The sequence below is a fragment of the Electrophorus electricus genome, chromosome 17 (genome assembly GCF_013358815.1).
Source record: "Electrophorus electricus isolate fEleEle1 chromosome 17, fEleEle1.pri, whole genome shotgun sequence".
Classification (NCBI taxonomy): Eukaryota; Metazoa; Chordata; class Actinopteri; order Gymnotiformes; family Gymnotidae; genus Electrophorus; species Electrophorus electricus.
In genome coordinates, this window is record NC_049551.1 from 10,612,457 (window position 1) to 10,637,925 (window position 25,469).

The 25,469-nt window shown below is 41.9% G+C and overlaps 11 non-coding genes across 11 annotated transcripts; all 11 read left to right on the forward strand.

The window, feature by feature from the left end:
* Nucleotides 1-958: 958 nt before the first annotated feature.
* Nucleotides 959-1,031, forward strand: trnar-ccu. The gene has a single exon. It is a non-coding gene; the product is annotated as a tRNA-Arg (tRNA).
* A 1,852-nt stretch (nucleotides 1,032-2,883) lies between these two features.
* Nucleotides 2,884-2,956, forward strand: trnar-ccu. Its single transcript has one exon. It is a non-coding gene; the product is annotated as a tRNA-Arg (tRNA).
* A 1,848-nt stretch (nucleotides 2,957-4,804) lies between these two features.
* trnar-ccu lies at nucleotides 4,805-4,877 on the forward strand. The gene has a single exon. It is a non-coding gene; the product is annotated as a tRNA-Arg (tRNA).
* A 1,054-nt stretch (nucleotides 4,878-5,931) lies between these two features.
* On the forward strand, nucleotides 5,932-6,004 carry trnar-ccu. The gene has a single exon. It is a non-coding gene; the product is annotated as a tRNA-Arg (tRNA).
* Nucleotides 6,005-7,854: 1,850 nt separating this feature from the next.
* trnar-ccu lies at nucleotides 7,855-7,927 on the forward strand. The gene has a single exon. It is a non-coding gene; the product is annotated as a tRNA-Arg (tRNA).
* A 1,847-nt stretch (nucleotides 7,928-9,774) lies between these two features.
* Nucleotides 9,775-9,847, forward strand: trnar-ccu. Its single transcript has one exon. It is a non-coding gene; the product is annotated as a tRNA-Arg (tRNA).
* Nucleotides 9,848-14,288: 4,441 nt separating this feature from the next.
* On the forward strand, nucleotides 14,289-14,361 carry trnar-ucu. The gene has a single exon. It is a non-coding gene; the product is annotated as a tRNA-Arg (tRNA).
* Nucleotides 14,362-16,181: 1,820 nt separating this feature from the next.
* Nucleotides 16,182-16,255, forward strand: trnar-ucu. Its single transcript has one exon. It is a non-coding gene; the product is annotated as a tRNA-Arg (tRNA).
* A 1,821-nt stretch (nucleotides 16,256-18,076) lies between these two features.
* trnar-ucu lies at nucleotides 18,077-18,149 on the forward strand. The gene has a single exon. It is a non-coding gene; the product is annotated as a tRNA-Arg (tRNA).
* Nucleotides 18,150-21,864: 3,715 nt separating this feature from the next.
* Nucleotides 21,865-21,937, forward strand: trnar-ucu. Its single transcript has one exon. It is a non-coding gene; the product is annotated as a tRNA-Arg (tRNA).
* Nucleotides 21,938-23,764: 1,827 nt separating this feature from the next.
* Nucleotides 23,765-23,837, forward strand: trnar-ucu. Its single transcript has one exon. It is a non-coding gene; the product is annotated as a tRNA-Arg (tRNA).
* The last annotated feature ends 1,632 nt before the right edge of the window (nucleotides 23,838-25,469 follow it).

Below are 25,469 nucleotides of genomic sequence, written 5' to 3' on the forward strand. Positions count from 1 at the left end.
TATTAGGAATTAAGCATTTTATGAGAAGATACGTAAAGTTCATGAAGTGACTTCCATTGTAACTCCTAAAGGTTGATCATAAACGGCCAGAAGGTCATTTTCGTCAAAAAAAAAGAAAAGTAAAGAAAAAACGGCGGAAAAGCCATTCAGGAGGTTTCGACTGGCCCCAGTGGACTAATGGAAAAGGCACTGGCTTTCTAAGCACTCTCGTTGTTCTAGCAGGTTTCCTACTCCTCTGCCTTCACAGCTTGACTGCAGTCAGTGTGCATTCGCTGATCGGTTTTTAGTGATACCTGAAATTTTGATTCCTTATTGAGGAGTTTGCATCAGCCATGGTGCAGGTCACCTTGTCATGATATACAAATGATCAAGTAGGGTGTATGTCACAACCCGTTTACAAAATGAGTCCGAACTTGCTGCAGCGTTCAAAACTTCATAGCATCTTTGGCTAGTTAAGCTCAAATGTTTAAATGTGGCCTCGTACACTTGTACAGAAACTATATTCAGTCCCTTCAGTGATTCAGTTTTTCTTCTGCCTCGGGTATTTATTGGCCACTCTCGTTGTTCTAGCAGTTTTCCTATTCCTCTGCCTTCACAGCTTGACTGCAGTCAGTGTGCATACGCTCATCTGTTTTTAGTGATTCCTGAAACTTTGATGCCTTAGTGAGGAGTTTGCATCAGCCATTGTGCAGTTCACCTTGTCAAATGATTGAGAAATATTGAAATCCTTTGGAACAGGTCACCTTGTCAGGATACACATCTTCAGGCACGAAAACCTCTTGTTTCTGTACCTGACAGACTGTTGTCCTATTAGAAATTAAGCATTTTATGAGAAGATACGTAAAGTTCATGAAGTGACTTCCATTATAACTCCTAAAGGTTGCTCACAAACAGCCAGAAGGTAATTTTCGACAAAAAAAAAAAAACGGCGGAAAAGCCATTCAGCAGGTTTTGACTGGCCCCAGTGGCCTAATGGATAAGGCACTGGCCTCCTAAGCCAGGGATTGTGGGTTCGAGTCCCGTCTGGGGTGCTGGCATATCTTGAGTTTAGCGACCAACACATGTCAATGGATTGAACCTCTTGTCTTCTATCAGGTTTTAAATTATATATGAGAACCTAATCGATTGTAGTCCCAATCTCAAATCAGTTTAAGTGCTTTGAGGAGTGTGCTTAGTGTTAGATTGTGTTTCGCCAGCTGTGAGGTCCTGTAAATAAAATGCTGCAACATGTTCTGGCATCTGTGTATCAATGTGAGAAAACAGTCATTTCAGCTTGTATTGAGTCAGTCCAAGTTTTCAGCACTTCTGGAGGAAAATAAATAAATAAACATTGTCAGTTAAAGAAGTTACAAATGATCAAGTAGGTTGCATGTCAACCTGTTTACAAGATGAGTCTGAAATTCCTGCAAGGGCAAAATTCCTACAAAACTTAATAGCGTCTTTGGCTAGTTAAGCACAAATGTTTAAATGTGGCTTCGTACACTTGTACAGAAGCTCTATTCAGTCCCTTCAGTGATCTAGTTTTTCTGTTGCCTTGGGTGTTTCCTGGGCACTCTCCTTTTTCCAGCAAGTTTCCTACTCCTCTGCCTTCGCAGCTTGACTGCAGTCAGTGTGCATACGCTCACCTGCTTTTAGTGATTCCTGAAACTTTGATGCCTTAGTGAGAATTATGGAAATCCTGTGGAACAGGCCACCTTGTCAGGATAAACGTCTTCAGGCACGAAAACCTCTTGCCCAAATTGATGGATTATGGGCTAGTAGGATCCTTTCCCATCTTTGCCATTCTTTTCCATCTTCCCCTCAGACCTGCAGCTTCCTACCCCCTGTTTGACTGACAGTTACTCTGCAGAGAAACCTGTACCATCCACTGTCATTCCTGTGGAAAAGGAAAAATGTTTCTGTACCTGACAGAATGTTGTCCTATTAGGAATTAAGCATTTTATGAGAAGATACGTAAAGTTCATGAAGTGACTTCCATTGTAACTCCTAAAGGTTGATCATAAACTGCCAGAAGGTCATTTTCGTCAAAAAAAAAAAAGAAAAGAAAAGAAAAAACGGCGGAAAAGCCATTCAGGAGGTTTCGACTGGCCCCAGTGGCCTAATGGATAAGGCACTGGCTTTCTAAGCACTCTCGTTGTTCTAGCAGGTTTCCTACTCCTCTGCCTTCACAGCTTGACTGCAGTCAGTGTGCATTCGCTGATCGGTTTTTAGTGATACCTGAAATTTTGATTCCTTATTGAGGAGTTTGCATCAGCCATGGTGCAGGTCACCTTGTCATGATATACAAATGATCAAGTAGCGTGTATGTCACAACCCGTTTACAAAATGAGTCCGAACTTGCTGCAGCGTTCAAAACTTCATAGCATCTTTGGCTAGTTAAGCTCAAATGTTTAAATGTGGCCTCGTACACTTGTACAGAAACTATATTCAGTCCCTTCAGTGATTCAGTTTTTCTTCTGCCTCGGGTATTTATTGGCCACTCTCGTTGTTCTAGCAGTTTTCCTATTCCTCTGCCTTCACAGCTTGACTGCAGTCAGTGTGCATACGCTCATCTGTTTTTAGTGATTCCTGAAACTTTGATGCCTTAGTGAGGAGTTTGCATCAGCCATTGTGCAGTTCACCTTGTCAAATGATTGAGAAATATTGAAATCCTGTGGAACAGGTCACCTTGTCAGGATACACATCTTCAGGCACGAAAACCTCTTGTTTCTGTACCTGACAGACTGTTGTCCTATTAGAAATTAAGCATTTTATGAGAAGATACGTAAAGTTCATGAAGTGACTTCCATTATAACTCCTAAAGGTTGCTCACAAACAGCCAGAAGGTAATTTTCGACAAAAAAAAAAAAAACGGCGGAAAAGCCATTCAGCAGGTTTTGACTGGCCCCAGTGGCCTAATGGATAAGGCACTGGCCTCCTAAGCCAGGGATTGTGGGTTCGAGTCCTATCTGGGGTGCTGGCATATCTTGAGTTTAGTGACCAACACATGTCAATGGATTGGAGCTCTTGTCTTCTATCAGGTTTTAAATTATATATGAGAACCTAATTGATTGTAATCCCAATCTCAAATCAGTTTAAGTGCTTCGAGGAGTGTGCTTAGTGTTAGATTGTGTTTCGCCAGCTGTGAGGTCCTCTAAATAAAATGCTGCAACATGTTCTGCCATCTGTGTATCAATGTGAGAAAACAGTCATTTCAGATCGTATTGAGTCAGTCCAAGTTTTCAGAACTTCTGGAGGAAAATAAATAAATAAACATTGTCAGTTAAAGAAGTTACAAATGATCAAGTAGGTTGCATGTCAACCTGTTTACAAGATGAGTCTGAAATTCCTGCAACTGCAAAATTCCTACAAAACTTAATAGCATCTTTGGCTAGTTAAGCACAAATGTTTAAATGTGGCTTCGTACACGTGTACAGAAGCTGTATTCAGTCCCTTCAGTGATCTAGTTTTTCTGTTGCCTTGGGTGTTTCCTGGGCACTCTCCTTTTTCCAGCAAGTTTCCTACTCCTCTGCCTTCGCAGCTTGACTGCAGTCAGTGTGCATATGCTCACTTGCTTTTAGTGATTCCTGAAACTTTGATGCCTTAGTGAGAATTATGGAAATCCTGTGGAACAGGTCACCATGTCAGGATAAACGTCTTCAGGCACGAAAACCTCTTGCCCAAATTGATGGATTATGGGCTAGTAGGATCCTTTCCCATCTTTGCCATTCTTTTCCATCTTCCCCTCAGACCTGCAGCTTCCTACCCCCTGTTTGACTGACAGTTACTCTGCAGAGAAACCTGTACCATCCACTGTCATTCCTGTGGAAAAGGAAAAATGTTTCTGTACCTGACAGAATGTTGTCCTATTAGGAATTAAGCATTTTATGAGAAGATACGTAAAGTTCATGAAGTGACTTCCATTGTAACTCCTAAAGGTTGATCATAAACGTCCAGAAGGTCATTTTCGTCAAAAAAAAAGAAAAGTAAAGAAAAAACGGCGGAAAAGCCATTCAGGAGGTTTCGACTGGCCCCAGTGGACTAATGGAAAAGGCACTGGCTTTCTAAGCACTCTCGTTGTTCTAGCAGGTTTCCTACTCCTCTGCCTTCACAGCTTGACTGCAGTCAGTGTGCATTCGCTGATCGGTTTTTAGTGATACCTGAAATTTTGATTCCTTATTGAGGAGTTTGCATCAGCCATGGTGCAGGTCACCTTGTCATGATATACAAATGATCAAGTAGGGTGTATGTCACAACCCGTTTACAAAATGAGTCCGAACTTGCTGCAGCGTTCAAAACTTCATAGCATCTTTGGCTAGTTAAGCTCAAATGTTTAAATGTGGCCTCGTACACTTGTACAGAAACTATATTCAGTCCCTTCAGTGATTCAGTTTTTCTTCTGCCTCGGGTATTTATTGGCCACTCTCGTTGTTCTAGCAGTTTTCCTATTCCTCTGCCTTCACAGCTTGACTGCAGTCAGTGTGCATACGCTCATCTGTTTTTAGTGATTCCTGAAACTTTGATGCCTTAGTGAGGAGTTTGCATCAGCCATTGTGCAGTTCACCTTGTCAAATGATTGAGAAATATTGAAATCCTTTGGAACAGGTCACCTTGTCAGGATACACATCTTCAGGCACGAAAACCTCTTGTTTCTGTACCTGACAGACTGTTGTCCTATTAGAAATTAAGCATTTTATGAGAAGATACGTAAAGTTCATGAAGTGACTTCCATTATAACTCCTAAAGGTTGCTCACAAACAGCCAGAAGGTAATTTTCGACAAAAAAAAAAAAACGGCGGAAAAGCCATTCAGCAGGTTTTGACTGGCCCCAGTGGCCTAATGGATAAGGCACTGGCCTCCTAAGCCAGGGATTGTGGGTTCGAGTCCCGTCTGGGGTGCTGGCATATCTTGAGTTTAGTGACCAACACATGTCAATGGATTGAACCTCTTGTCTTCTATCAGGTTTTAAATTATATATGAGAACCTAATTGATTGTAATCCCAATCTCAAATCAGTTTAAGTGCTTCGAGGAGTGTGCTTAGTGTTAGATTGTGTTTCGCCAGCTGTGAGGTCCTCTAAATAAAATGCTGCAACATGTTCCGCCATCTGTGTATCAATGTGAGAAAACAGTCATTTCAGCTCGTATTGAGTCAGTCCAAGTTTTCAGAACTTCTGGAGGAAAATAAATAAATAAACATTGTCAGTTAAAGAAGTTACAAATGATCAAGTAGGTTGCATGTCAACCTGTTTACAAGATGAGTCTGAAATTCCTGCAACTGCAAAATTCCTACAAAACTTAATAGCATCTTTGGCTAGTTAAGCACAAATGTTTAAATGTGGCTTCGTACACTTGTACAGAAGCTCTATTCAGTCCCTTCAGTGATCTAGTTTTTCTGTTGCCTTGGGTGTTTCCTGGGCACTCTCCTTTTTCCAGCAAGTTTCCTACTCCTCTGCCTTCGCAGCTTGACTGCAGTCAGTGTGCATACGCTCACCTGCTTTTAGTGATTCCTGAAACTTTGATGCCTTAGTGAGAATTATGGAAATCCTGTGGAACAGGTCACCTTGTCAGGATAAACGTCTTCAGGCACGAAAACCTCTTGCCCAAATTGATGGATTATGGGCTAGTAGGATCCTTTCCCATCTTTGCCATTCTTTTCCATCTTCCCCTCAGACCTGCAGCTTCCTACCCCCTGTTTGACTGACAGTTACTCTGCAGAGAAACCTGTACCATCCACTGTCATTCCTGTGGAAAAGGAAAAATGTTTCTGTACCTGACAGAATGTTGTCCTATTAGGAATTAAGCATTTTATGAGAAGATACGTAAAGTTCATGAAGTGACTTCCATTGTAACTCCTAAAGGTTGATCATAAACTGCCAGAAGGTCATTTTCGTCAAAAAAAAAAGAAAAGAAAAGAAAAAACGGCGGAAAAGCCATTCAGGAGGTTTTGACTGGCCCCAGTGGCCTAATGGATAAGGCACTGGCCTCCTAAGCCAGGGATTGTGGGTTCGAGTCCCGTCTGGGGTGCTGGCATATCTTGAGTTTAGTGACCAACACATGTCAATGGATTGAACCTCTTGTCTTCTATCAGGTTTTAAATTATATATGAGAACCTAATTGATTGTAATCCCAATCTCAAATCAGTTTAAGTGCTTCGAGGAGTGTGCTTAGTGTTAGATTGTGTTTCGCCAGCTGTGAGGTCCTCTAAATAAAATGCTGCAACATGTTCCGCCATCTGTGTATCAATGTGAGAAAACAGTCATTTCAGCTCGTATTGAGTCAGTCCAAGTTTTCAGAACTTCTGGAGGAAAATAAATAAATAAACATTGTCAGTTAAAGAAGTTACAAATGATCAAGTAGGTTGCATGTCAACCTGTTTACAAGATGAGTCTGAAATTCCTGCAACTGCAAAATTCCTACAAAACTTAATAGCATCTTTGGCTAGTTAAGCACAAATGTTTAAATGTGGCTTCGTACACTTGTACAGAAGCTCTATTCAGTCCCTTCAGTGATCTAGTTTTTCTGTTGCCTTGGGTGTTTCCTGGGCACTCTCCTTTTTCCAGCAAGTTTCCTACTCCTCTGCCTTCGCAGCTTGACTGCAGTCAGTGTGCATACGCTCACCTGCTTTTAGTGATTCCTGAAACTTTGATGCCTTAGTGAGAATTATGGAAATCCTGTGGAACAGGTCAGCTTGTCAGGATAAACGTCTTCAGGCACGAAAACCTCTTGCCCAAATTGATGGATTATGGGCTAGTAGGATCCTTTCCCATCTTTGCCATTCTTTTCCATCTTCCCCTCAGACCTGCAGCTTCCTACCCCCTGTTTGACTGACAGTTACTCTGCAGAGAAACCTGTACCATCCACTGTCATTCCTGTGGAAAAGGAAAAATGTTTCTGTACCTGACAGAATGTTGTCCTATTAGGAATTAAGCATTTTATGAGAAGATACGTAAAGTTCATGAAGTGACTTCCATTGTAACTCCTAAAGGTTGATCATAAACTGCCAGAAGGTCATTTTCGTCAAAAAAAAAAAGAAAAGAAAAGAAAAAACGGCGGAAAAGCCATTCAGGAGGTTTCGACTGGCCCCAGTGGCCTAATGGATAAGGCACTGGCTTTCTAAGCACTCTCGTTGTTCTAGCAGGTTTCCTACTCCTCTGCCTTCACAGCTTGACTGCAGTCAGTGTGCATTCGCTGATCGGTTTTTAGTGATACCTGAAATTTTGATTCCTTATTGAGGAGTTTGCATCAGCCATGGTGCAGGTCACCTTGTCATGATATACAAATGATCAAGTAGCGTGTATGTCACAACCCGTTTACAAAATGAGTCCGAACTTGCTGCAGCGTTCAAAACTTCATAGCATCTTTGGCTAGTTAAGCTCAAATGTTTAAATGTGGCCTCGTACACTTGTACAGAAACTATATTCAGTCCCTTCAGTGATTCAGTTTTTCTTCTGCCTCAGGTATTTATTGGCCACTCTCGTTGTTCTAGCAGTTTTCCTATTCCTCTGCCTTCACAGCTTGACTGCAGTCAGTGTGCATACGCTCATCTGTTTTTAGTGATTCCTGAAACTTTGATGCCTTAGTGAGGAGTTTGCATCAGCCATTGTGCAGTTCACCTTGTCAAATGATTGAGAAATATTGAAATCCTGTGGAACAGGTCACCTTGTCAGGATACACATCTTCAGGCACGAAAACCTCTTGTTTCTGTACCTGACAGACTGTTGTCCTATTAGAAATTAAGCATTTTATGAGAAGATACGTAAAGTTCATGAAGTGACTTCCATTATAACTCCTAAAGGTTGCTCACAAACAGCCAGAAGGTAATTTTCGACAAAAAAAAAAAAACGGCGGAAAAGCCATTCAGCAGGTTTTGACTGGCCCCAGTGGCCTAATGGATAAGGCACTGGCTTCCTAAGCCAGGGATTGTGGGTTCGAGTCCCGTCTGGGGTGCTGGCATATCTTGAGTTTAGCGACCAACACATGTCAATGGATTGAACCTCTTGTCTTCTATCAGGTTTTAAATTATATATGAGAACCTAATCAATTGTAGTCCCGATCTCAAATCAGTTTAAGTGCTTTGAGGAGTGTGCTTAGTGTTAGATTGTGTTTCGCCAGCTGTGAGGTCCTGTAAATAAAATGCTGCAACATCTTCTGCCATCTGTGTATCAATGTGAGAAAACAGTCATTTCAGCTCGTATTGAGTCAGTCCAAGTTTTCAGCACTTCTGGAGGAAAATAAATAAATAAACATTGTCAGTTAAAGAAGTTACAAATGATCAAGTAGGTTGCATGTCAACCTGTTTACAAGATGAGTCTGAAATTCCTGCAACTGCAAAATTCCTACAAAACTTAATAGCATCTTTGGCTAGTTAAGCACAAATGTTTAAATGTGGCTTCATACACTTGTACAGAAGCTCTATTCAGTCCCTTCAGTGATCTAGTTTTTCTGTTGCCTTGGGTGTTTCCTGGGCACTCTCCTTTTTCCAGCAAGTTTCCTACTCCTCTGCCTTCGCAGCTTGACTGCAGTCAGTGTGCATACGCTCACCTGCTTTTAGTGATTCCTGAAACTTTGATGCCTTAGTGAGAATTATGGAAATCCTGTGGAACAGGTCACCTTGTCAGGATAAACGTCTTCAGGCACGAAAACCTCTTGCCCAAATTGATGGATTATGGGCTAGTAGGATCCTTTCCCATCTTTGCCATTCTTTTCCATCTTCCCCTCAGACCTGCAGCTTCCTACCCCCTGTTTGACTGACAGTTACTCTGCAGAGAAACCTGTACCATCCACTGTCATTCCTGTGGAAAAGGAAAAATGTTTCTGTACCTGACAGAATGTTGTCCTATTAGGAATTAAGCATTTTATGAGAAGATACGTAAAGTTCATGAAGTGACTTCCATTGTAACTCCTAAAGGTTGATCATAAACGGCCAGAAGGTCATTTTCGTCAAAAAAAAGAAAAGTAAAGAAAAAACGGCGGAAAAGCCATTCAGGAGGTTTCGACTGGCCCCAGTGGCCTAATGGATAAGGCACTGGCTTTCTAAGCACTCTCGTTGTTCTAGCAGGTTTCCTACTCCTCTGCCTTCACAGCTTGACTGCAGTCAGTGTGCATTCGCTGATCGGTTTTTAGTGATACCTGAAATTTTGATTCCTTATTGAGGAGTTTGCATCAGCCATGGTGCAGGTCACCTTGTCATGATATACAAATGATCAAGTAGGGTGTATGTCACAACCCGTTTACAAAATGTGTCCGAACTTGCTGCAGCGTTCAAAACTTCATAGCATCTTTGGCTAGTTAAGCTCAAATGTTTAAATGTGGCCTCGTACACTTGTACAGAAACTATATTCAGTCCCTTCAGTGATTCAGTTTTTCTTCTGCCTCGGGTATTTATTGGCCACTCTCGTTGTTCTAGCAGTTTTCCTATTCCTCTGCCTTCACAGCTTGACTGCAGTCAGTGTGCATACGCTCATCTGTTTTTAGTGATTCCTGAAACTTTGATGCCTTAGTGAGGAGTTTGCATCAGCCATTGTGCAGTTCACCTTGTCAAATGATTGAGAAATATTGAAATCCTGTGGAACAGGTCACCTTGTCAGGATACACATCTTCAGGCACGAAAACCTCTTGTTTCTGTACCTGACAGACTGTTGTCCTATTAGAAATTAAGCATTTTATGAGAAGATACGTAAAGTTCATGAAGTGACTTCCATTATAACTCCTAAAGGTTGCTCACAAACAGCCAGAAGGTAATTTTCGACACAAAAAAAAAAACGGCGGAAAAGCCATTCAGCAGGTTTTGACTGGCCCCGGTGGCCTAATGGATAAGGCACTGGCCTCCTAAGCCAGGGATTGTGGGTTCGAGTCCCGTCTGGGGTGCTGGCATATCTTGAGTTTAGCGACCAACACATGTCAATGGATTGAACCTCTTTTCTTCTATCAGGTTTTAAATTATATATGAGAACCTAATCGATTGTAGTCCCAATCGCAAATCAGTTTAAGTGCTTTGAGGAGTGTGCTTAGTGTTAGATTGTGTTTCGCCAGCTGTGAGGTCCTGTAAATAAAATGCTGCAACATGTTCTGCCATCTGTGTATCAATGTGAGAAAACAGTCATTTCAGCTCGTATTGAGTCAGTCCAAGTTTTCAGCACTTCTGGATGAAAATAAATAAATAAACATTGTCAGTTAAAGAAGTTACAAATGATCAAGTAGGTTGCATGTCAACCTGTTTACAAGATGAGTCTGAAATTCCTGCAACTGCAAAATTCCTTCAAAACTTAATAGCGTCTTTGGCTAGTTAAGCACAAATGTTTAAATGTGGCTTCGTACACTTGTACAGAAGCTCTATTCAGTCCCTTCAGTGATCTAGTTTTTCTGTTGCCTTGGGTGTTTCCTGGGCACTCTCCTTTTTCCAGCAAGTTTCCTACTCCTCTGCCTTCGCAGCTTGACTGCAGTCAGTGTGCATACGCTCACCTGCTTTTAGTGATTCCTGAAACTTTGATGCCTTAGTGAGAATTATGGAAATCCTGTGGAACAGGTCACCTTGTCAGCATAAACGTCTTCAGGCACGAAAACCTCTTGCCCAAATTGATGGATTATGGGCTAGTAGGATCCTTTCCCATCTTTGCCATTCTTTTCCATCTTCCCCTCAGACCTGCAGCTTCCTACCCCCTGTTTGACTGACAGTTACTCTGCAGAGAAACCTGTACCATCCACTGTCATTCCTGTGGAAAAGGAAAAATGTTTCTGTACCTGACAGAATGTTGTCCTATTAGGAATTAAGCATTTTATGAGAAGATACGTAAAGTTCATGAAGTGACTTCCATTGTAACTCCTAAAGGTTGATCATAAACGGCCAGAAGGTCATTTTCGTCAAAAAAAAAGAAAAGTAAAGAAAAAACGGCGGAAAAGCCATTCAGGAGGTTTCGACTGGCCCCAGTGGCCTAATGGATAAGGCACTGGCTTTCTAAGCACTCTCGTTGTTCTAGCAGGTTTCCTACTCCTCTGCCTTCACAGCTTGACTGCAGTCAGTGTGCATTCGCTGATCGGTTTTTAGTGATACCTGAAATTTTGATTCCTTATTGAGGAGTTTGCATCAGCCATGGTGCAGGTCACCTTGTCATGATATACAAATGATCAAGTAGGGTGTATGTCACAACCCGTTTACAAAATGAGTCCGAACTTGCTGCAGCGTTCAAAACTTCATAGCATCTTTGGCTAGTTAAGAACAAATGTTTAAATGTGGCTTCGTACACTTGTACAGAAGCTCTATTCAGTCCCTTCAGTGATCTAGTTTTTTTTTGCCTTGGGTGTTTCCTGGGCACTCTCCTTTTTCCAGCAAGTTTCCTACTCCTCTGCCTTCACAGCTTGACTGCAGTCAGTGTGCATACGCTCACCTGCTTTTAGTGATTCCTGAAACTTTGATGCCTTAGTGAGAATTATGGAAATCCTGTGGAACAGGTCACCTTGTCAGGATAAACGTCTTCAGGCACGAAAACCTCTTGCCCAAATTGATGGATTATGGGCTAGTAGGATCCTTTCCCATCTTTGCCATTCTTTTCCATCTTCCCCTCAGACCTGCAGCTTCCTACCCCCTGTTTGACTGACAGTTACTCTGCAGAGAAACCTGTACCATCCACTGTCATTCCTGTGGAAAAGGAAAAATGTTTCTGTACCTGACAGAATGTTGTCCTATTAGGAATTAAGCATTTTATGAGAAGATACGTAAAGTTCATGAAGTGACTTCCATTGTAACTCCTAAAGGTTGATCATAAACGGCCAGAAGGTCATTTTCGTCAAAAAAAAAAGAAAAGAAAAGAAAAAACGGCGGAAAAGCCATTCAGGAGGTTTCGACTGGCCCCAGTGGCCTAATGGATAAGGCACTGGCTTTCTAAGCACTCTCGTTGTTCTAGCAGGTTTCCTACTCCTCTGCCTTCACAGCTTGAGTGCAGTCAGTGTGCATTCGCTGATCGGTTTTTAGTGATACCTGAAATTTTGATTCCTTATTGAGGAGATTGCATCAGCCATGGTGCAGGTCACCTTGTCATGATATACAAATGATCAAGTAGGGTGTATGTCACAACCCGTTTACAAAATGAGTCCGAACTTGCTGCAGCGTTCAAAACTTCATAGCATCTTTGGCTAGTTAAGCTCAAATGTTTAAATGTGGCCTCTTACACTTGTACAGAAACTATATTCAGTCCCTTCAGTGATTCAGTTTTTCTTCTGCCTCGGGTATTTATTGGCCACTCTCGTTGTTCTAGCAGTTTTCCTATTCCTCTGCCTTCACAGCTTGACTGCAGTCAGTGTGCATACGCTCATCTGTTTTTAGTGATTCCTGAAACTTTGATGCCTTAGTGAGGAGTTTGCATCAGCCATTGTGCAGTTCACCTTGTCAAATGATTGAGAAATATTGAAATCCTGTGGAACAGGTCACCTTGTCAGGATACACATCTTCAGGCACGAAAACCTCTTGTTTCTGTACCTGACAGACTGTTGTCCTATTAGAAATTAAGCATTTTATGAGAAGATACGTAAAGTTCATGAAGTGACTTCCATTAGAACTCCTAAAGGTTGCTCACAAACAGCCAGAAGGTAATTTTCGACAAAAAAAAAAAAAGGCGGAAAAGCCATTCAGCAGGTTTTGACTGGCCCCAGTGGCCTAATGGATAAGGCACTGGCCTCCTAAGCCAGGGATTGTGGGTTCAAGTTCTGTCTGGGGTGCTGGCATATCTTGAGTTTAGCAACCAAAACATGTCAATGGATTGAACCTCTTGTCTTCTATCAGGTTTTAAATTATATATGAGAACCTAATTGATTGTAGTCCCAATCTCAAATCAGTTTAAGTGCTTTGAGGAGTGTGCTTAGTGTTAGATTGTGTTTCGCCAGCTGTGAGGTCCTGTAAATAAAATGCTGCAACATGTTCTGCCATCTGTGTATCAATGTGAGAAAACAGTCATTTCAGCTCGTATTGAGTCAGTCCAAGTTTTCAGCACTTCTGGAGGAAAATAAATAAATAAACATTGTCAGTTAAAGAAGTTACAAATGATCAAGTAGGTTGCATGTCAACCTGTTTACAAGATGAGTCTGAAATTCCTGCAACTGCAAAATTCCTACAAAACTTAATAGCATCTTTGGCTAGTTAAGCACAAATGTTTAAATGTGGCTTCGTACACTTGTACAGAAGCTCTATTCAGTCCCTTCAGTGATCTAGTTTTTCTGTTGCCTTGGGTGTTTCCTGGGCACTCTCCTTTTTCCAGCAAGTTTCCTACTCCTCTCCCTTCGCAGCTTGACTGCAGTTAGTGTGCATACGCTCACCTGCTTTTAGTGATTCCTGAAACTTTGATGCCTTAGTGAGAATTATGGAAATCCTGTGGAACAGGTCACCTTGTCAGGATAAACGTCTTCAGGCACGAAAACCTCTTGCCCAAATTGATGGATTATGGGCTAGTAGGATCCTTTCCCATCTTTGCCATTCTTTTCCATCTTCCCCGCAGACCTGCAGCTTCCTACCTCTTGTTTGACTGACAGTTACTCTGCAGAGAAACCTGTACCATCCACTGTCATTCCTGTGGAAAAGGAAAAATGTTTCTGTACCTGACAGACTGTTGTCCTATTAGGAATTAAGCCTTTTATGAGAAGATACGTAAAGTTCACAAAGTGACTTCCATTGTAACTTCTAAAGTTTGATCATAAACAGCCAGAAGGTCATTTTCGACAAAAAAACAAACAGCGGAAAAGCCATTCAGGAGGTTTCGACTGGCCCCAGTGGCCTAATGGATAAGGCACTGGCTTTCTAAGCACTCTCGTTGTTCTAGCAGGTTTCCTACTCCTCTGCCTTCACAGCTTGACTGCAGTCAGTGTGCATACGCTCATCTGTTTTTAGTGATTCCTGAAACTTTGATGCCTTAGTGAGGAGTTTGCATCAGCCATGGTGCAGGTCACCTTGTCATGACATACAAATGATCAAGTAGGGTGGATGTCACAACCCATTTACAAGATGAGTCTGAACTTGCTGCAGCGTTCAAAACTTCATAGCATCTTTGCATAGTTAAGATCAAATGTTTAAATGTGCCCTCGTAATCTTGTACAGAAGCGATATTCAGTCCCTTCAGTGATCCAGTTTTTCTGCTACTTAGGGTGTTTCCTGGGCACTCTCCTTTTTCCAGGAATTAAGCATTTTATGAGAAGATACATAAAGTTCATGAAATGACTTCCATTGTAACTCCTAAAGGTTGATCACAAACAGCCAGAAGGTAATTTTCGACAAAAAAACAAAACAAAAAAACCGGCGGAAAAGCCGTTCTGCAGGTTTTGACTGGCCCCAGTGGCCTAATGGATAAGGCACTGGCTTTCTAAGCCAGGGATTGTGGGTTCAATTCCCATCTGGGGTGCTGAGGCTATGTTCTGTGTGTAGTAGCTCACAGATATCTGAGGAACCTGTCCTCTTCTGTTAGGTTTGATATTACATATAAAAGCATAAACAATTGTAGTCACAATTTAAATTCTTTGAGGAGTGGGCTTAGTCTTACATTGTGTTTCACCAGCTGTGAGGTCCTGTAAATAAAATGCTCCAACATGTTCTGCCATCTGTGCATCAATGTGAGAAAACACTCATTTGAACTCGTATTGAGTCAGTCCAAGTTTTCAGCACTTCTGGATGAAAATAAATAAATAAACATGGTCAGTTAAAGAAGTTACAAATGATCAAGTAGGGTGGATGTCACAACCCGTTTACAAGATGAGTCCGAACTTGCTGCAGCGTTCAAAACTTCATAGCATCTTTGCTTAGTTAAGCACAAATGTTTAAATGTGGCCTCGTACACTTCTACAGAAGCTATATACAGTGATGCAGTTTTTCTGCTGCCTTGGGTGTTTCCTGGGCACTCTCCTTTTTCCAGCAGGTTTCCTTCTCCTCTGACATCACATCCTGACTGCAATCAGTGTGCATACGCTCATCTGTTTTTAGTGATTCCTGAAACTTTGATGCCTTAGTGAGGAGTTTGCATCAGGCATTGTGCAGGTCACCTTCTCAAATGATTGAGAAATATGGAAATCCTGTGGAACAGGTCACCTAGTCAGGATACACATCTTCAGGCAAGAAAAGCTCTTGACAAACTGCTGGATTTTGGCCTAGTAGGATCCTTTCCCATGTTTGCCATTCTTTTCCATCTTCCATCTTTCCATCTTCCATCTGGCCTAATGGATAAGGCACTGGCTTTCTAAGCACTCTTGTTGTTCTAGCAGGTTTCCTACTCCTCTTGCTTCGCAACTTGACTACAGACAGTCTGCATACGCTCATCTGTTTTTAGTGATTCCAGAAAGTTTGAATGCCTTAGTGAAGAGTTTGCATTAGACATCTTTGCCATTCTTTTCCATCTTCCCCGCAGACCTGCAGCTTCCTACCTCTTGTTTGACTGACAGTTACTCTGCAGAGAAACCTGTACCATCCACTGTCATTCCTGTGGAAAAGGAAAAATGTTTCTGTACCTGACAGACTGTTGTCCTATTAGGAATTAAGCCTTTTATGAGAAGATACGTAAAGTTCACAAAGTGACTTCCATTGTAACTTCTAAAGTTTGATCATAAACAGCCAGAAGGTCATTTTCGACAAAAAAACAAACAGCGGAAAAGCCATTCAGGAGGTTTCGACTGGCCCCAGTGGCCTAATGGATAAGGCACTGGCTTTCTAAGCACTCTCGTTGTTCTAGCAGGTTTCCTACTCCTCTGCCTTCACAGCTTGACTGCAGTCAGTGTGCATACGCTCATCTGTTTTTAGTGATTCCTGAAACTTTGATGCCTTAGTGAGGAGTTTGCATCAGCCATGGTGCAGGTCACCTTGTCATGACATACAAATGATCAAGTAGGGTGGATGTCACAACCCATTTACAAGATGAGTCTGAACTTGCTGCAGCGTTCAAAACTTCATAGCATCTTTGCATAGTTAAGATCAAATGTTTAAATGTGCCCTCGTAATCTTGTACAGAAGCGATATTCAGTCCCTTCAGTGATCCAGTTTTTCTGCTACTTAGGGTGTTTCCTGGGCACTCTCCTTTTTCCAGGAATTAAGCATTTTATGAGAAGATACATAAAGTTCATGAAATGACTTCCATTGTAACTCCTAAAGGTTGATCACAAACAGCCAGAAGGTAATTTTCGACAAAAAAACAAAACAAAAAAACCGGCGGAAAAGCCGTTCCGCAGGTTTTGACTGGCCCCAGTGGCCTAATGGATAAGGCACTGGCTTTCTAAGCCAGGGATTGTGGGTTCAATTCCCATCTGGGTGTGCTGAGGCTATGTTCTGTGTGTAGTAGCTCACAGATATCTGAGGAACCTGTCCTCTTCTGTTAGGTTTGATATTACATATAAAAGCATAAACAATTGTAGTCACAATTTAAATTCTTTGAGGAGTGGGCTTAGTCTTACATTGTGTTTCACCAGCTGTGAGGTCCTGTAAATAAAATGCTCCAACATGTTCTGCCATCTGTGCATCAATGTGAGAAAACACTCATTTGAACTCGTATTGAGTCAGTCCAAGTTTTCAGCACTTCTGGATGAAAATAAATAAATAAACATGGTCAGTTAAAGAAGTTACAAATGATCAAGTAGGGTGGATGTCACAACCCGTTTACAAGATGAGTCCGAACTTGCTGCAGCGTTCAAAACTTCATAGCATCTTTGCTTAGTTAAGCACAAATGTTTAAATGTGGCCTCGTACACTTCTACAGAAGCTATATACAGTGATGCAGTTTTTCTGCTGCCTTGGGTGTTTCCTGGGCACTCTCCTTTTTCCAGCAGGTTTCCTTCTCCTCTGACATCACATCCTGACTGCAATCAGTGTGCATACGCTCATCTGTTTTTAGTGATTCCTGAAACTTTGATGCCTTAGTGAGGAGTTTGCATCAGGCATTGAGCAGGTCACCTTCTCAAATGATTGAGAAATATGGAAATCCTGTGGAACAGGTCACCTAGTCAGGATACACATCTTCAGGCAAGAAAAGCTCTTGACAAACTGCTGGATTTTGGCCTAGTAGGATCCTTTCCCATGTTTGCCATTCTTTTCCATCTTCCATCTTTCCATCTTCCATCTGGCCTAATGGATAAGGCACTGGCTTTCTAAGCACTCTTGTTGTTCTAGCAGGTTTCCTACTCCTCTTGCTTCGCAACTTGACTACAGACAGTCTGCATACGCTCATCTGTTTTTAGTGATTCCAGAAAGTTTGAATGCCTTAGTGAAGAGTTTGTATTAGACATCTTTGCCATTCTTTTCCATCTTCCCCGCAGACCTGCAGCTTCCTACCTCTTGTTTGACTGACAGTTACTCTGCAGAGAAACCTGTACCATCCACTGTCATTCCTGTGGAAAAGGAAAAATGTTTCTGTACCTGACAGACTGTTGTCCTATTAGGAATTAAGCCTTTTATGAGAAGATACGTAAAGTTCACAAAGTGACTTCCATTGTAACTTCTAAAGTTTGATCATAAACAGCCAGAAGGTCATTTTCGACAAAAAAACAAACAGCGGAAAAGCCATTCAGGAGGTTTCGACTGGCCCCAGTGGCCTAATGGATAAGGCACTGGCTTTCTAAGCACTCTCGTTGTTCTAGCAGGTTTCCTACTCCTCTGCCTTCACAGCTTGACTGCAGTCAGTGTGCATACGCTCATCTGTTTTTAGTGATTCCTGAAACTTTGATGCCTTAGTGAGGAGTTTGCATCAGCCATGGTGCAGGTCACCTTGTCATGACATACAAATGATCAAGTAGGGTGGATGTCACAACCCATTTACAAGATGAGTCTGAACTTGCTGCAGCGTTCAAAACTTCATAGCATCTTTGCATAGTTAAGATCAAATGTTTAAATGTGCCCTCGTAATCTTGTACAGAAGCGATATTCAGTCCCTTCAGTGATCCAGTTTTTCTGCTACTTAGGGTGTTTCCTGGGCACTCTCCTTTTTCCAGGAATTAAGCATTTTATGAGAAGATACATAAAGTTCATGAAATGACTTCCATTGTAACTCCTAAAGGTTGATCACAAACAGCCAGAAGGTAATTTTCGACAAAAAAACAAAACAAAAAAACCGGCGGAAAAGCCGTTCCTGCAGGTTTTGACTGGCCCCAGTGGCCTAATGGATAAGGCACTGGCTTTCTAAGCCAGGGATTGTGGGTTCAATTCCCATCTGGGGTGCTGAGGCTATGTTCTGTGTGTAGTAGCTCACAGATATCTGAGGAACCTGTCCTCTTCTGTTAGGTTTGATATTACATATAAAAGCATAAACAATTGTAGTCACAATTTAAATTCTTTGAGGAGTGGGCTTAGTCTTACATTGTGTTTCACCAGCTGTGAGGTCCTGTAAATAAAATGCTCCAACATGTTCTGCCATCTGTGCATCAATGTGAGAAAACACTCATTTGAACTCGTATTGAGTCAGTCCAAGTTTTCAGCACTTCTGGATGAAAATAAATAAATAAACATGGTCAGTTAAAGAAGTTACAAATGATCAAGTAGGGTGGATGTCACAACCCGTTTACAAGATGAGTCCGAACTTGCTGCAGCGTTCAAAACTTCATAGCATCTTTGCTTAGTTAAGCACAAATGTTTAAATGTGGCCTCGTACACTTCTACAGAAGCTATATACAGTGATGCAGTTTTTCTGCTGCCTTGGGTGTTTCCTGGGCACTCTCCTTTTTCCAGCAGGTTTCCTTCTCCTCTGACATCACATCCTGACTGCAATCAGTGTGCATACGCTCATCTGTTTTTAGTGATTCCTGAAACTTTGATGCCTTAGTGAGGAGTTTGCATCAGGCATTGAGCAGGTCACCTTCTCAAATGATTGAGAAATATGGAAATCCTGTGGAACAGGTCACCTAGTCAGGATACACATCTTCAGGCAAGAAAAGCTCTTGACAAACTGCTGGATTTTGGCCTAGTAGGATCCTTTCCCATGTTTGCCATTCTTTTCCATCTTCCATCTTTCCATCTTCCATCTGGCCTAATGGATAAGGCACTGGCTTTCTAAGCACTCTTGTTGTTCTAGCAGGTTTCCTACTCCTCTTGCTTCGCAACTTGACTACAGACAGTCTGCATACGCTCATCTGTTTTTAGTGATTCCAGAAAGTTTGAATGCCTTAGTGAAGAGTTTGCATTAGACATCTTTGCCATTCTTTTCCATCTTCCCCGCAGACCTGCAGCTTCCTACCTCTTGTTTGACTGACAGTTACTCTGCAGAGAAACCTGTACCATCCACTGTCATTCCTGTGGAAAAGGAAAAATGTTTCTGTACCTGACAGACTGTTGTCCTATTAGGAATTAAGCCTTTTATGAGAAGATACGTAAAGTTCACAAAGTGACTTCCATTGTAACTTCTAAAGTTTGATCATAAACAGCCAGAAGGTCATTTTCGACAAAAAAACAAACAGCGGAAAAGCCATTCAGGAGGTTTCGACTGGCCCCAGTGGCCTAATGGATAAGGCACTGGCTTTCTAAGCACTCTCGTTGTTCTAGCAGGTTTCCTACTCCTCTGCCTTCACAGCTTGACTGCAGTCAGTGTGCATACGCTCATCTGTTTTTAGTGATTCCTGAAACTTTGATGCCTTAGTGAGGAGTTTGCATCAGCCATGGTGCAGGTCACCTTGTCATGACATACAAATGATCAAGTAGGGTGGATGTCACAACCCATTTACAAGATGAGTCTGAACTTGCTGCAGCGTTCAAAACTTCATAGCATCTTTGCATAGTTAAGATCAAATGTTTAAATGTGCCCTCGTAATCTTGTACAGAAGCGATACTCAGTCCCTTCAGTGATCCAGTTTTTCTGCTACTTAGGGTGTTTCCTGGGCACTCTCCTTTTTCCAGGAATTAAGCATTTTATGAGAAGATACATAAAGTTCATGAAATGACTTCCAATGTAACTCCTAAAGGTTGATCACAAACAGCCAGAAGGTAATTTTCGACAAAAAAACAAAACAAAAAAACCGGCGGAAAAGCCGTTCCGCAGGTTTTGACTGGCCCCGTTGGCGTAATGGATAAGGCACTGGCCTTCTAAGCCAGGAATTGTGGGTTCAATTCCCATCTGGGTGTGCTGAGGCTATGTTCTGTGTGTAGTAGCTCACAGATATCTGAGGAACCTGTCCTCTTCTGTTAGGTTTGATATTACATATAAAAGCATAAACAATTGTAGTCACAATTTAAATTCTTTGAGGAGTGGGCTTAGTCTTACATTGTGTTTCACCAGCTGTGAGGTCCTGTAAATAAAATGCTCCAACATGTTCTGCCATCTGTGCATCAATGTGAGAAAACACTCATTTGAACTCGTATTGAGTCAGTCCAAGTTTTCAGCACTTCTGGATGAAAATAAATAAATAAACATGGTCAGTTAAAGAAGTTACAAATGATCAAGTAGGGTGGATGTCACAACCCGTTTACAAGATGAGTCCGAACTTGCTGCAGCGTTCAAAACTTCATAGCATCTTTGCTTAGTTAAGCACAAATGTTTAAATGTGGCCTCGTACACTTCTACAGAAGCTATATACAGTGATGCAGTTTTTCTGCTGCCTTGGGTGTTTCCTGGGCACTCTCCTTTTTCCAGCAGGTTTCCTTCTCCTCTGACATCACAGCCTGACTGCAATCAGTGTGCATACGCTCATCTGTTTTTAGTGATTCCTGAAACTTTGATGCCTTAGTGAGGAGTTTGCATCAGGCATTGTGCAGGTCACCTTCTCAAATGATTGAGAAATATGGAAATCCTGTGGAACAGGTCACCTAGTCAGGATACACATCTTCAGGCAAGAAAAGCTCTTGACAAACTGCTGGATTTTGGCCTAGTAGGATCCTTTCCCATGTTTGCCATTCTTTTCCATCTTCCATCTTTCCATCTTCCATCTGGCCTAATGGATAAGGCACTGGCTTTCTAAGCACTCTTGTTGTTCTAGCAGGATTCCTACTCCTCTTGCTTCGCAACTTGACTACAGACAGTCTGCATACGCTCATCTGTTTTTAGTGATTCCAGAAAGTTTGAATGCCTTAGTGAAGAGTTTGTATTAGACATCTTTGCCATTCTTTTCCATCTTCCCCGCAGACCTGCAGCTTCCTACCTCTTGTTTGACTGACAGTTACTCTGCAGAGAAACCTGTACCATCCACTGTCATTCCTGTGGAAAAGGAAAAATGTTTCTGTACCTGACAGACTGTTGTCCTATTAGGAATTAAGCCTTTTATGAGAAGATACGTAAAGTTCACAAAGTGACTTCCATTGTAACTTCTAAAGTTTGATCATAAACAGCCAGAAGGTCATTTTCGACAAAAAAACAAACAGCGGAAAAGCCATTCAGGAGGTTTCGACTGGCCCCAGTGGCCTAATGGATAAGGCACTGGCTTTCTAAGCACTCTCGTTGTTCTAGGAGGTTTCCTACTCCTCTGCCTTCACAGCTTGACTGCAGTCAGTGTGCATACGCTCATCTGTTTTTAGTGATTCCTGAAACTTTGATGCCTTAGTGAGGAGTTTGCATCAGCCATGGTGCAGGTCACCTTGTCATGACATACAAATGATCAAGTAGGGTGGATGTCACAACCCATTTACAAGATGAGTCTGAACTTGCTGCAGCGTTCAAAACTTCATAGCATCTTTGCATAGTTAAGATCAAATGTTTAAATGTGCCCTCGTAATCTTGTACAGAAGCGATATTCAGTCCCTTCAGTGATCCAGTTTTTCTGCTACTTAGGGTGTTTCCTGGGCACTCTCCTTTTTCCCGGAATTAAGCATTTTATGAGAAGATACATAAAGTTCATGAAATGACTTCCATTGTAACTCCTAAAGGTTGATCACAAACAGCCAGAAGGTAATTTTCGACAAAAAAAACAAAAAAAAAAAAACGGCAGAAAAGCCGTTCCGCAGGTTTTGACTGGCCCCAGTGGCCTAATGGATAAGGCACTGGCTTTCTAAGCCAGGGATTGTGGGTTCAATTCCCATCTGGGGTGCTGAGGCTATGTTCTGTGTGTAGTAGCTCACAGATATCTGAGGAACCTGTCCTCTTCTGTTAGGTTTGATATTACATATAAAAGCATAAACAATTGTAGTCACAATTTAAATTCTTTGAGGAGTGGGCTTAGTCTTACATTGTGTTTCACCAGCTGTGAGGTCCTGTAAATAAAATGCTCCAACATGTTCTGCCATCTGTGCATCAATGTGAGAAAACACTCATTTGAACTCGTATTGAGTCAGTCCAAGTTTTCAGCACTTCTGGATGAAAATAAATAAATAAACATGGTCAGTTAAAGAAGGTACAAATGATCAAGTAGGGTGGATGTCACAACCCGTTTACAAGATGAGTCCGAACTTGCTGCAGCATTCAAAACTTCATAGCATCTTTGCTTAGTTAAGCACAAATGTTTAAATGTGGCCTCGTACACTTCTACAGAAGCTATATACAGTGATGCAGTTTTTCTGCTGCTTTGGGTGTTTCCTGGGCACTCTCCTTTTTCCAGCAGGTTTCCTTCTCCTCTGACATCACATCCTGACTGCAATCAGTGTGCATACGCTCATCTGTTTTTAGTGATTCCTGAAACTTTGATGCCTTAGTGAGGAGTTTGCATCAGGCATTGTGCAGGTCACCTTCTCAAATGATAGAGAAATATGGAAATCCTGTGGAACAGGTCACCTAGTCAGGATACACATCTTCAGGCAAGAAAAGCTCTTGACAAACTGCTGGATTTTGGCCTAGTAGGATCCTTTCCCATGTTTGCCATTCTTTTCCATCTTCCATCTTCCATCTTTCCATCTTCCATCTGGCCTAATGGATAAGGCACTGGCTTTCTAAGCACTCTTGTTGTTCTAGCAGGTTTCCTACTCCTCTTGCTTCGCAACTTGACTACAGACAGTCTGCATACGCTCATCTGTTTTTAGTGATTCCAGAAAGTTTGAATGCCTTAGTGAAGAGTTTGTATTAGACATCTTTGCCATTCTTTTCCATCTTCCCCGCAGACCTGCAGCTTCCTACCTCTTGTTTGACTGACAGTTACTCTGCAGAGAAACCTGTACCATCCACTGTCATTCCTGTGGAAAAGGAAAAATGTTTCTGTACCTGACAGACTGTTGTCCTATTAGGAATTAAGCCTTTTATGAGAAGATACGTAAAGTTCACAAAGTGACTTCCATTGTAACTTCTAAAGTTTGATCATAAACAGCCAGAAGGTCATTTTCGACAAAAAAACAAACAGCGGAAAAGCCATTCAGGAGGTTTCGACTGGCCCCAGTGGCCTAATGGATAAGGCACTGGCTTTCTAAGCACTCTCGTTGTTCTAGCAGGTTTCCTACTCCTCTGCCTTCACAGCTTGACTGCAGTCAGTGTGCATACGCTCATCTGTTTTTAGTGATTCCTGAAACTTTGATGCCTTAGTGAGGAGTTTGCATCAGCCATGGTGCAGGTCACCTTGTCATGACATACAAATGATCAAGTAGGGTGGATGTCACAACCCATTTACAAGATGAGTCTGAACTTGCTGCAGCGTTCAAAACTTCATAGCATCTTTGCATAGTTAAGATCAAATGTTTAAATGTGCCCTCGTAATCTTGTACAGAAGCGATATTCAGTCCCTTCAGTGATCCAGTTTTTCTGCTACTTAGGGTGTTTCCTGGGCACTCTCCTTTTTCCAGGAATTAAGCATTTTATGAGAAGATACATAAAGTTCATGAAACGACTTCCATTGTAACTCCTAAAGGTTGATCACAAACAGCCAGAAGGTAATTTTCGACAAAAAAACAAAACAAAAAAACCGGCGGAAAAGCCGTTCCGTAGGTTTTGACTGGCCCCAGTGGCCTAATGGATAAGGCACTGGCTTTCTAAGCCAGGGATTGTGGGTTCAATTCCCATCTGGGGTGCTGAGGCTATGTTCTGTGTGTAGTAGCTCACAGATATCTGAGGAACCTGTCCTCTTCTGTTAGGTTTGATATTACATATAAAAGCATAAACAATTGTAGTCACAATTTAAATTCTTTGAGGAGTGGGCTTAGTCTTACATTGTGTTTCACCAGCTGTGAGGTCCTGTAAATAAAATGCTCCAACATGTTCTGCCATCTGTGCATCAATGTGAGAAAACACTCATTTGAACTCGTATTGAGTCAGTCCAAGTTTTCAGCACTTCTGGATGAAAATAAATAAATAAACATGGTCAGTTAAAGAAGTTACAAATGATCAAGTAGGGTGGATGTCACAACCCGTTTACAAGATGAGTCCGAACTTGCTGCAGCATTCAAAACTTCATAGCATCTTTGCTTAGTTAAGCACAAATGTTTAAATGTGGCCTCGTACACTTCTACAGAAGCTATATACAGTGATGCAGTTTTTCTGCTGCCTTGGGTGTTTCCTGGGCACTCTCCTTTTTCCAGCAGGTTTCCTTCTCCTCTGACATCACATCCTGACTGCAATCAGTGTGCATACGCTCATCTGTTTTTAGTGATTCCTGAAACTTTGATGCCTTAGTGAGGAGTTTGCATCAGGCATTGTGCAGGTCACCTTCTCAAATGATTGAGAAATATGGAAATCCTGTGGAACAGGTCACCTAGTCAGGATACACATCTTCAGGCAAGAAAAGCTCTTGACAAACTGCTGGATTTTGGCCTAGTAGGATCCTTTCCCATGTTTGCCATTCTTCTCCATCTTCCATCTTTCCATCTTCCATCTGACCTAATGGATAAGGCACTGGCTTTCTAAGCACTCTTGTTGTTCTAGCAGGTTTCCTTCTCCTCTGACATCACATCCTGACTGCAATCAGTGTGCATACGCTCATCTGTTTTTAGTGATTCCTGAAACTTTGATGCCTTAGTGAGGAGTTTGCATCAGGCATTGTGCAGGTCACCTTCTCAAATGATTGAGAAATATGGAAATCCTGTGGAACAGGTCACCTAGTCAGGATACACATCTTCAGGCAAGAAAAGCTCTTGACAAACTGCTGGATTTTGGCCTAGTAGGATCCTTTCCCATGTTTGCCATTCTTTTCCATCTTCCATCTTTCCATCTTCCATCTGGCCTAATGGATAAGGCACTGGCTTTCTAAGCACTCTTGTTGTTCTAGCAGGTTTCCTACTCCTCTTGCTTCGCAACTTGACTACGGACAGTCTGCATACGCTCATCTGTTTTTAGTGATTCCAGAAAGTTTGAATGCCTTAGTGAAGAGTTTGCATTAGACATCTTTGCCATTCTTTTCCATCTTCCCCGCAGACCTGCAGCTTCCTACCTCTTGTTTGACTGACAGTTACTCTGCAGAGAAACCTGTACCATCCACTGTCATTCCTGTGGAAAAGGAAAAATGTTTCTGTACCTGACAGACTGTTGTCCTATTAGGAATTAAGCCTTTTATGAGAAGATACGTAAAGTTCACAAAGTGACTTCCATTGTAACTTCTAAAGTTTGATCATAAACAGCCAGAAGGTCATTTTCGACAAAAAAACAAACAGCGGAAAAGCCATTCAGGAGGTTTCGACTGGCCCCAGTGGCCTAATGGATAAGGCACT